The following is an 11,562-nucleotide window of genomic DNA, read 5'->3' as shown; positions in this document are numbered from 1 at the left end:
GAATAAGTTACTTAATGAGCATTACTCCTCCTAACCTCCTAATCTTTTATGATATATATAACTCCTAACCTTTCGTATTCATAACCTTCAAATTATTTAATATAAAAAATTATAATTCCTAACTATTAAATCTATAAAAACCCACTTTGAGACATGTATGATGGTCATTTTAATTTTATTTTCCCTATTCTTCATTTTTTGTTTCTTTGATTTGTTAATTCTTTTGTCTTCTTTGATCTAATTTTTGCAGGAGAGGGATGTATAATGAAAAATGTTAGATATTTTGCATAGTTTGATTTTGTGAGGTAAATAATTTGGATTGTCTAATTATCATTATTGCTTTTGTTCTATTGGAATTATACATATGATATTATTAATTTGGATTGTTGATGATACAAATCATGATTTTTTACTAGAAAAAAATAATTTGTTCTTCTCTCTTGCTTCTTTTTGTAGTTTTTTGAGATTTTTTTTATCTTATTCTTGTAGTTTCTAAAGAAACTAATTATTTTGTTAACTTTGTAAACTTTGAAGAAGTGAGAATATGATCCTTCTTTCCTCTTCAAATCAACTATAACTAAATATTTTTAATATTTTGCTTGATTAGTTAATCATAATTTTATGTCTTTTTGGTGTAATTATTGTAAGGATTGTTTATAGTTCTCCGATTAAAACTCCAATCCAATAAGAGCTGATTGGTTCCTCATTAGCTTAATTAGTTAATTGAAAAAACATCAATATATGAAGTTATTTTAAATTTTCAATAAAATATGAATCATGAAAAACATAATAAAAATTAATTAAGAGAATTCATTTTAAACATTTGCATCAATTAATAAAAATCTGAAGACAAGCTAACTTGATTATGTTAAGATACATAATTGTTACTGTTTTAAAAAATAATAAATTAGTAAAAATACTAAACACGAGCAAACTTGATTCTATTAATTACGATGTTAGTTGTTAGTGTTTCTTAATGAAATTAAATAAGCAAAGATTAAAAACATGAAAAATAAAATAAGAAAAAAGGGAGACTAAAAAAATAACATTGAAATAAATTTTTAAAAAATGTAGAATTATAGAAGAGAATTTATCAAGGATAAAATTAACACAGATACTTATTTCAAATATACTTATTATGTAACCATTTATCCTCCATTATAACATTCTAAAAATTTACTTAACTTTTTCTCCTACACTTTAATTATATGAAAATATTTTTTATCGTTAATAATTATTAATATTCATCTTATTTATGAACAATTTTTTTTATATTTACCTTTTTTAGAAAAAACTTAAATCTAATTATAAGTTTTTATTAGATATTATAAGATTTTTTTTAATCTTAACATAAAAACTTTTATCATTCATATATAATTGTTCATTTATTACTTATTTTATTATGTATTTTAACAACAATATATTGTTGTTATTTAAATTCTATATCATTAAAAATCATTTTTACCGAACTAAAATCATGTGTCACCCATTTCCTTCCAAAGAATCAACATATAGAGAGAAGACTTTAGATTTTAATATACAAATATAAGAGTAATTTAATAAGTCTTCAAATTATAGGTAGCTTATCTACTACAAATAGTTTTTTATATTTCTAAGACTGTTATTGGATTTGTTACTATTTTAATTCTTTTGATATTTTTTAAAAAATTTAAAAGACTAAAAATTTCACTTTAAATTTTTAACAAAATGTCAAAGTTGATCATATTGAATTTTGAGAACTCATATTAATAGATAATAAAGTCATAAATTCTTAATTACATATTATAACTAACATAAAAGAATAGATACTATTCAACCAATAAAAAGTATACATATTTGACCGTACTGTCAATTTAAGGATATTTAGTTTTTGATAAAATCAATTCATGAATTGAGTTGAAATTACAAATCTAAATGATAAAATTTATTAGCTAATCTATTTGTATTTGAAAATTAAAAAAGAAAAACTTTTATACATCGCGCGTAGCGCAACTAAGTTTACTACTTTTTCACGACCCAAAAATGGAAGTGATGGCACTCGTCTTATCCCACCAAGATAAATCAGCCTAAAACTCAACCATTACAATAAAGTGCGGAAATAAAATATAAGTAACTTAATAAAAACCCCAAAACCTGGTAGTCACGTGTACAAGCCTCTAAAGTATTACAATTGATTCAAAAGAAAAACTCAAGTCTCAAATGAACTTGTTCCTAAAATAGAACAAGATAATAATTAACGAGAAGAATGTCTGCTGAGATGGAAACAACTACAACACAAATCTCCAAGAAGCCTCGAAAAAGAAGAGAACGACAAGTACAACAAAAATCCAGGCTCATAACCTACAAAAATACGTATAAGCAAGGGGTGAGTACCAAACCACACGGTACTCAGCAAGTAAACCTCTCAACACAAGCTAAGGGGATGAAATACGGGTACTCCTACCACCCCCAACCGAACCGCCACAACTACAACCTTCATTAAAATCAACCCAACCTAAAAGCTCACAGTTTACATAGCACGTAGCTAAACAACAACACTTAGACAAATTACATATCCTCAACAACAACACTTCAACAAATTACATATCCTCAACAACAATACTTCAACAAATTAAATATCCGCAATAACAAGCTCAATATTGATCAATCACATGTTCCGCAGAAAAGCAATAAGAAGATCAGCAAAACACAATATCAAGTTCACAAATGATAAGTATGTGCAATTCAATGGAATGCAATGTCAAGTATATTGATGCATGTCTGACCTAGTGATAGACACCCGCTGTCTCTCAGTCCGGGATCCATGGGGGACATATCTGTCCATGCATCTGTCACGGCGCACGACACTACCTTGATAATAGTAACCATCGTGGCGCGCGATACGTCCCTCGAAATATAATATCCATCGCAGGGCGGGATAAGTCCATCGAAATGGTACATCCTCCCTAAATTCTCATTCTTTCTCAATGTACATAACACTTGTCACAACCATGTCTTAAAATAATGCAAATGACATGTTCACACAAATAAAGAGGATATCACCATTTTCATAACATTGCACAATGCACAACAACCGAAAAAGAATATCACATCAACAATGACTCAACAAGCCTTCAAACCTTTCTCAACACATCACACATAAACAATTAATCACATTGTCTTTTGTTACCCTTTTTCATCATTAGAGTTAATCAATGTGAACAAGTCAACCCATCACCAATCCCGTTACTCCCAAACATATACCACAAAAAAATACACGCATTTCATACACTTAACAAGAGTTTAGAAATCCACTTGGCTCTAATAGTCGAACAATTACTCAAGAACTTGAGCCTTCCTCTTTCGGTTGACTCCCATATCAATACAATCTATTCAAATAAATAATCACAATAAGATTTTTAAACTAAAAACACTCATATCACTACAAGTCTAGCCTAGACCCAAACACTCATTCAACTCTATAATCAAGTTCCTAACAATGATGTCAATTAATATATCAATTCTCATTTTTTTTTAAAAAAATTCTTACCTAGGGTTAAGTTTCAGTCTCTCCAAATTACATAAATATAAGGATATTCATATAATATGATATTCCTAGATTTGATTTACCTTTCCAAACCTAAACGTAACTTAATAGTCAGAAGAGAAACATTGAAACTACAGATAAACACAATTTACAAAGACACGAAAGAAAAAATAAATACAAAGGCAGAAACTTCTAACCAATTACATGGAAAATTATAACCTTATACATTTGTCATCAAAAAGTACCCAATGATTAGTTGCAACACGTTAGTTGGTCAATTAGTACCATGTGATTGTCCACTAATCCTTGTCCATATAATTTTAATAAAAATAAATTTGAGAGTTAAATTCCTTTTGCCTCCAGTTAATATGTTTAGTGTACACCTATTTAGAATCACTACATAGTTAGAGGATTTGGTGAGAAACTTACCTGAAGCAGTTGGCCGCTTTTCTCATTGACGCTGAACCGCAACACTTCTCTTTATTTTTTAATTAGTTATGTACTAGAAATTAAAAAAAATTTACTAACCTATTTTAATATATTAGACTTGGCCCACTATTATTAATGTTATACAAATTGCCCACAAATAAATTAACGATAGTTAAATGACTATTCAAAATTATCAAAAATGACATTTTGGGTCATTAAATTATTCACCACTAAATCTCATGTTTGTCCTTGAACATAATGTAGGCGAAGGATGAACAACCGATGTTACTTGAAGTGTGAGTTATGATCTTTCAGAGTTTGCATGTGTATATCTCTCAAGGTTACTATATCATCAAGATCAACTACTAAGAAATAGACTTCCGATTAAAACTTTGGAAGATCCACAAATCAGGAGTGATTATTAAGCTGCAAACTAACCCGTGAACACAATCTAAATCAAAATTCTCTAAACCATAACACATTAACTAGGTCGAATATTTCTCAGAGAACCATGATGAAATCTTGAATCAATACTTGCAACAATCAGAAGTGAACCTGAACCAACCATCAAAGACTCATAGTGCACAAACAAGTCTTGTCAAAATTCTCTTCTCAAAACATCATCTTTTCCCGAGCTTAATTTATAGGAATTCGACCTTTAGGCATCATATATTCATCAAGGGAGAATCAAACTTATCTTTCCCAAAGAAGAACAAAATAAAGTAAACATCCAACAAATGATACACTCCAAAATGCAAAATCTCTAATAACACTTTCAGATAACTGTAAATATTTCATGCAAGCTCTTCCATAAGTTCTCATAAGCAAGGTCGTGTAGGTAGATATAGTGGTATACTTTAACTATCCGAAACAACATCAAATCTATCATAATTGAAATAACCAAGTCTTCCTAAAGAACCTACCCTATCAAAGAGGACATAAGAGGATAGGTACATCCGATCCACCACTAGGGATACACCCATAGAAGTGAAACACGTACGTGAATTATACTAAAACCATGTCCATAATGAAGAAGGTTGTCACAATATAGAAGAAAGTTCGAATAACACAATATACTCTTTCCATAGTGTCCATATCAATAAATTTCCATTCATCTGACTCAATCTCTATGCTTTTAGCCACCCACAACCAATCAATTTGATATCCATCACAATATTACAAATACTCAATTCATCAACTCCCACATACTTCTCACAGTATTCACTGAAGGTAACACACTCTAAATACCAACAAACATCATAACTACATTATCAAAGTCTTTCTTGTACATCCATTGTCACCTCTAAAAAAATTCAAAATATGACTCTAAGTCACACCCGAGACTGATAGCACTAATTTCAAATCTAAAGTACTTTCCCATCGAGGTACGATATTTGAATCACACCAAATGTCAACTTCATGTAAACTTTCAAATACTATTTCGCAACTACCACTCATACCATCATGTACTTATCTCATGCCAAAACTCAAAGAAATTCTTGGTCACTCCAAAAATTCTGTATAGTATAAGCTCAATATCCCTACTCACCATCAAATACGTATGTAACACATCATAACAGTCTATGTTATAAAAAAAAATAGTAGTTTCGATCTCCTCAAAATTCTCGATAACCCTGTATAATTATAGGTCCATACTATCGCATATCCATGAAAATTCATCTACTACTAAATAATTTAGCCCCACATAACAACACATAATCTTACAGACCTCACATTTTTTCACCCAAATAGAAAACCCAATATTCATAAAAATTTTTGATAAATTTCTAGTTAGTCCATACTGAACTAATTCACATCCATAGTCATATTGTAATTTATATATGAAAACCCTTACAACCTTTAACTTCAAACCAAGAGTCTATATTACATGTCTTATTCCTTCACATCTCTTAAATTCTTCTAGTGACACAAATTTTATACCTTAAACTCTTCAATACACCAGATTTTTGTTCTTTCACTGACTTGCTTATCAATCTTATCATTTGACCCATAACCCATGATATTTTTACCTTATTCTTTAAATAAAAAAAAATATTACGTAAAACCCCATTTAGGTATAATAATCAAAAGTAACAAAATTTACTATTCAAATTATTTTTAAGTGTTTCCAAATAATTCACACTCAATGTGATGAATGATTTCTTACCTTATCAATCCATATATTGACTAAACACACTACCACAAATCTTCACAACGAAAACCATGAATTTTTTGAATTTAACAGTGTAACCAAATAGCTTTATCTATCAACATTAGCTCATACCTTGAAGATTTTTATGGACTCACGTATCTTAGCTTATCATTGATCGCGTCTCCATCGACCTTATCATATCTTTCACTAAAATTCAACTGTACTTATTACCAAACTCAAAATGACACACGCTAAAGAAAAAACTTATCATCTCACTCGAGCTTAACGTGTGTAAACTTCTTTCACAAATTTTATCCGATAGCTTTTAACCAATATGATGAACTTGTGACACTGTTATCATAAGTAGAGCAAAACAAAGGAAACCAATGTCTCAGAACCCAACTTTCAACTCCTCTGAAGATACCTTCTTAGCCCTTCAAATCAAAATAAAATATTATTGTTCGCACCTCTTTCCAATGAGTAAACTACATTACTCTAATTCTTTTCATTTATAACTCGAGCTTCTTTCAATTTTATTCAAGCGGTGTCTCAGCATCTCTTATAACTTTTCATGTAATTAAGCTACTCAATAGTATCAAACCTCAACCTTAAATACTCGCAAGTCAACATTATAGTACAAAATTCATTTAACCAACAATCTTTATTATATAGATGCATCTCAATCACAATCCATAACGAACTCTTATTACCATCATGCTCAATTAGCTATTATCATCATCAGGAAGCCCACATTTTCATCAATGTGACACCTCAAACTCGGTTATATTCATCAAATCCAAAGGACTATCCCACTTTTATATGCACTACTTACTAAAATCTTCAATTACCGTTACACAAATATATTCTTTGGGATTTTCTTTATCCATTAGCTCGTAATTTTGGTATCGATCTATTCCATTGGACCTTAAAAAGAAATCATCTTCCTTATTTAGGATCCTTGGAATACACTTTTAATCTTAAAGCATTAATATTGTATCAACGATCCACCACTAAAAGCTTACTCATAAATAATGCTTAACTCATTCGTTTGTATTAACAAACTCTTTGGTTTCTCAAATGTGAATACAACATTGAATCTCATTATATGAACATGTGATACAATTGATAACTCTTTAAGTGGTTTGTAATCGTACTTGACATCAACATATCCGTTTTCATGTACCATTAGTATGACCTTATGAAATCTGTTAAATCCACCACTAGGACACATCATACCTATCGAGAATATTGTACCCAAATAACCTACACATTTCTGCGTCATTAAGTAACTAACAGACACTATCAAATCTTTTCGGCCTCTCATCCAAAGCGATTCACATCCCTTTGTAGATCAGGTCAATAATAAAAGTAACACACTCCATAACTCTAACAAAGTAAGCATCAATATTGTTATGGTACAAATTCTAACCTTAATTGATGCATCATTATTATCACCATTTTCTAAGCAACTCATTCATGTTATGATAACTTTACTAATTGAAGTTTACAAAATCACATGTCCATTATCTGGCTCTCCCTTTAATCATTTCACTTTTAGTGTTAAACCAATCTAATTATTGTATATACCACACAAGAACTATTCACTTTACTAGGGTAACTAATCTTACACAGCCCATTGAAATTGTTGAACTTTTTAAATCTAACCACACATTTTTTTCATAATTATATTAGTCTCATCGTAATACAGGATCTAACCTTCAAATCATAGACGACATCAACTACTCACATGAAGAACTATGCATGAGTCATCACATAAGTGAGAGAGGATGGAATGAAGCGATGTGAAGGAAAATCAGACAAAGGATGCACGCGAGAGACTCAAAAAGTGAAGATTTTTCTTAATAGTCACTATAGCCTTTCGAAGATAAGTACAGACGTCTCTGTACCGATCCTCGAGAGTCTACTTAGACTCGACTTGTACACACGTGAGACCTATGAACCTGGTGCTCTGACATCATTTTGTCACGACCCAAAAATGGACGTGATGGCACTCGTCTTATCCACCAAGACAAGTCAGCCTAAAACTCAACCTTTACAGTAAAGTGAGGAAATAAAATATAAGCAACTTAATAAAAATCGAAAACCTGGTAGTCACGTGTACAAGCCTCTAAAGTATTAAAATTGATTCAAAAGAAAAACTCAAGTCTCAAATGAATTTCTTTCTAGAATAGAACAAGATCATAATTAAGGAGAAGAAAGTTGCTGAGATGGAAACAGTTACCTCACAAATCTCCAAGAAACCTCGGAAAAGAAGAGAATGACAAGTATAACAAAAATCCAGGCTCATAACTTACAAAAAGAAGCAAGGGGTGAGTACCAAACCACACGGTACTCAGCAAGTAAACCTCTAAACACAAACTAAGGGGATGAAATACGGGTACTCCTACCACCCCCAACCGAACCTCCACAACTACAACCTGCATAAAAATCAACCCAACCTAAAAGCTCACAGTTTACAGAGCACGTAGCTCAACAACAACACTTAGACAAATTACATACCCTCAACAAGAACACTTCAACAAATTACATATCCTCAACAGCAATACTTCAAAAAATTATATATCCGCAATAACAAGCTCAATATTGATCAATCACAAGTTCCGCAGAAAGGCAATCAGAAGATCAGCAAAACACAATATCAAATTCACAAATGATAAGTATGTGCAATGCAATGGAATGCAATGTCAGGTATAATGATGCATGTCTGACCTAGTGATACACACTCGCTTTCTCTCAGTCCGAGACTCATGGGGGACATATCTGTCCATGCATCTATCGCGGCACACGACAAGACCCTCGATAATAGGAACCATCGTGGCGTGTGATACGTCCCTCGAAATAAATAATCTATTGTGGCGCGCAATACGTCCATCGAAATGGTACATCCTTCCTAAATTCTCATTCTTTCTCAATGCACATAACACTTGTAACAACCATGTCTTAAAATAATCCAAATGACATGTTCACACAAATAAAGAGGATATGACCATTTTCATAACATTGCACAATGCACAAGAACCGAAAAAGAATATCACATCAACAATGACTTAACAAGCCTTCAAACCTCAACACATCCAACATAAACAATTAATCACATTGTCTTTTGTTACCCTTTTTACATCATTAGAGTTAATCAATGTGAACAAGTCAACCCATCACAAATCCCATTACTCCCAAACATATACCACAAGGAAATACACGCATTTCATACACTTAACAAGAGTTTAGAAATCCATTTGCTTCTAATAGTCGAAGAATTACTCAAGAACTTGAGCCTTCCACTTTCGGTTGACTCCCGTATCAATACAATCTATTCAAATAAATAATCACAATAAGATTTTTAAACTAACAACACCCATATCACTTCAAGTCTAGCCTAGACCCAAACACTCATTCAACTCTATAATCAAGTTCCTAACATTGATGTCAATTAATATATCAATTCTCATTTTTTTTTAAAATTTCTTACCTAGGGTTAAGTTTCAGTCTCTCCAAATTACATAAGTCTAAGGATATTCATATAATATGATATTCCTAGATTTGATTTACCTTGCCAAACCTAAAACGTAACTTAATAGTCAGAAGAGAAACATTGAAACTACAGATAAACACAATTTACAAAGACACGAAAGAAAAAATAAATACAAAGGCAGAAACTTCTAACCAATTACATGGAAAATTATAACCTTATACATTTGTCATCAAAAAGTACCCAATGATTAGTTGCAACACGTTAGTTGATCAATTAGTACCATGTGATTGTCCACTAATCCTTGTCGATATAATTTTAATAAAAATAAATTTGAGAGTTAAATTCATTTTGCCTCCAGTTAATATGTCTAGTGTACACCTATTTTAGAATCACTACATAGTTAGAGATTTTGGTGAGAAACTTACCTGAAGAAGTTGGCCACTTTTCTCATGGACACTGAACCGCAACTCCTCTCGTCAAACACCTCTGTTTATTTTTTAATTAGTTATGTACTAGAAGTTAAAATTTTTTTACTAAACTATTTTAATATTTTAGACTTGGCCAACTATTATTAATGTTAAACAAATTGCCCACAAATAAATTAATGATAGTTAATGACTATTCAAAATTATCAAAAATGACATTTTGGGTCATTACATAGTTATAAAATAAATGATAAAAGTGACCCATAATAATATATAATGTTATTTTCTTTAACCACCAACTAAATAAAATATTAAAACAACCCCACTAATTTCATTATTATAATTACAAATAGTCCAAAATATCCATTTAGAACCTTTCAGAAAGTATTTTACGTCATAGAAAGCTCTAGTACTCAAAACAACCAAATGGGTCGTTACAAAAAGTAATGGTATGAATTATATATTTTATATTACGTATGAAATAAATTGTTAGTATATATATATGTGATTTGTTTTTACAAAATTTAGATTTGTTGGTCTATCTTTGGATTTGAAAATTTTAAGATCATTTGGAGAATTTGATATTTAATCTCATGATACGCAATCAGCGTAAAATCGCATGTCCAAACGTTTATTTCATCTCGTGATTTCTTATTATGACATCAAATTGCAAGTCCAAAATTTCACTCATTAGAAGACATAATCTCTTATTTCTACTCACATTCTTCTAACTGACTAATCAAAATAGAGGTGAAATTATATTTGTTATACATTTATTCTAAGCTTGTATTTGGACATACACTATGACATCTTGATTTCAAATTAATATTTGGACATGAGATTTGAGACTAACATCTCCATCCAACAGAGTATGATTTTTAATTTCAAACCCTAATTTATTTTTTTAACGCAACTCTTGATCTATAAGTTAATATATAAACCATCACTTTGAATTTTATAAAAAGGGACTTATGCTCCACGTGAATAGACTATTCTACCATGGGAAAGAATTAAATTAATGAATAACTAATTACTACTACCACTACTAGATATTTATAAAATTATGTATATTTGAAAGTTCCTAATTAAAAAACATTATATAGTGAGATGTGTGATTTATCGATGCGACTCCTAAGAATATTCTGATATGTTAATATGATTTCACATCTTTTGTCCTAACCAACCTAAGAGTATATTTACTTCATATGGTATCCATATTGATTTTTGATAACATAATTTATAAGTAACAATTTAGAGGTTGAGTCTACGCTAATTAATCATGTATGGTTATTATATTTAGTGAATTTATGCAAGTATATATTGGAATTACAAGTTATTTTTTTTAATTTATGCATTATTTACTTAATTTTTATAGATGACTTTTTACTTGTTCTAATACCATATTGAAATAAGTGAATATCCTATTTATAAATTTAAAATATTAAGGGATAAGGCATTAGTAACCCTAGATTATGACCGAAATTCAAGAGACACACCTTAACTAAAATAAGGTCCTATTACTTCCCCCCCCCCCCCC

The 11,562-nt window shown here is 30.5% G+C and overlaps 1 long non-coding RNA gene across 3 annotated transcripts in view; it reads right to left on the bottom strand.

Moving 5' to 3' along the window:
* LOC107019116 overlaps positions 1-11,562 on the bottom strand; it is a 15,733-nt gene that overhangs the window by 1,928 nt on the left and 2,243 nt on the right. Inside the window, exons 4-5 of one of the 3 annotated variants that reach the window (XR_001456747.2) lie at positions 10,026-10,086; positions 2,092-2,340 (exon numbers count right to left, since the gene is read on the bottom strand). This is a non-coding gene — a long non-coding RNA (uncharacterized LOC107019116). Of the gene's footprint in view, positions 1-2,091; positions 2,341-10,025; positions 10,087-11,562 lie in introns of those variants that run through there. The other 2 variants (XR_003578338.1, XR_001456748.2) reach the window with 2 other exon arrangements.

The sequence above is a fragment of the Solanum pennellii genome, chromosome 5 (assembly GCF_001406875.1).
Source record: "Solanum pennellii chromosome 5, SPENNV200".
Lineage (NCBI taxonomy): Eukaryota > Viridiplantae > Streptophyta > Magnoliopsida > Solanales > Solanaceae > Solanum > Solanum pennellii.
This window is presented reverse-complemented; position numbering and strand designations above follow the sequence as displayed.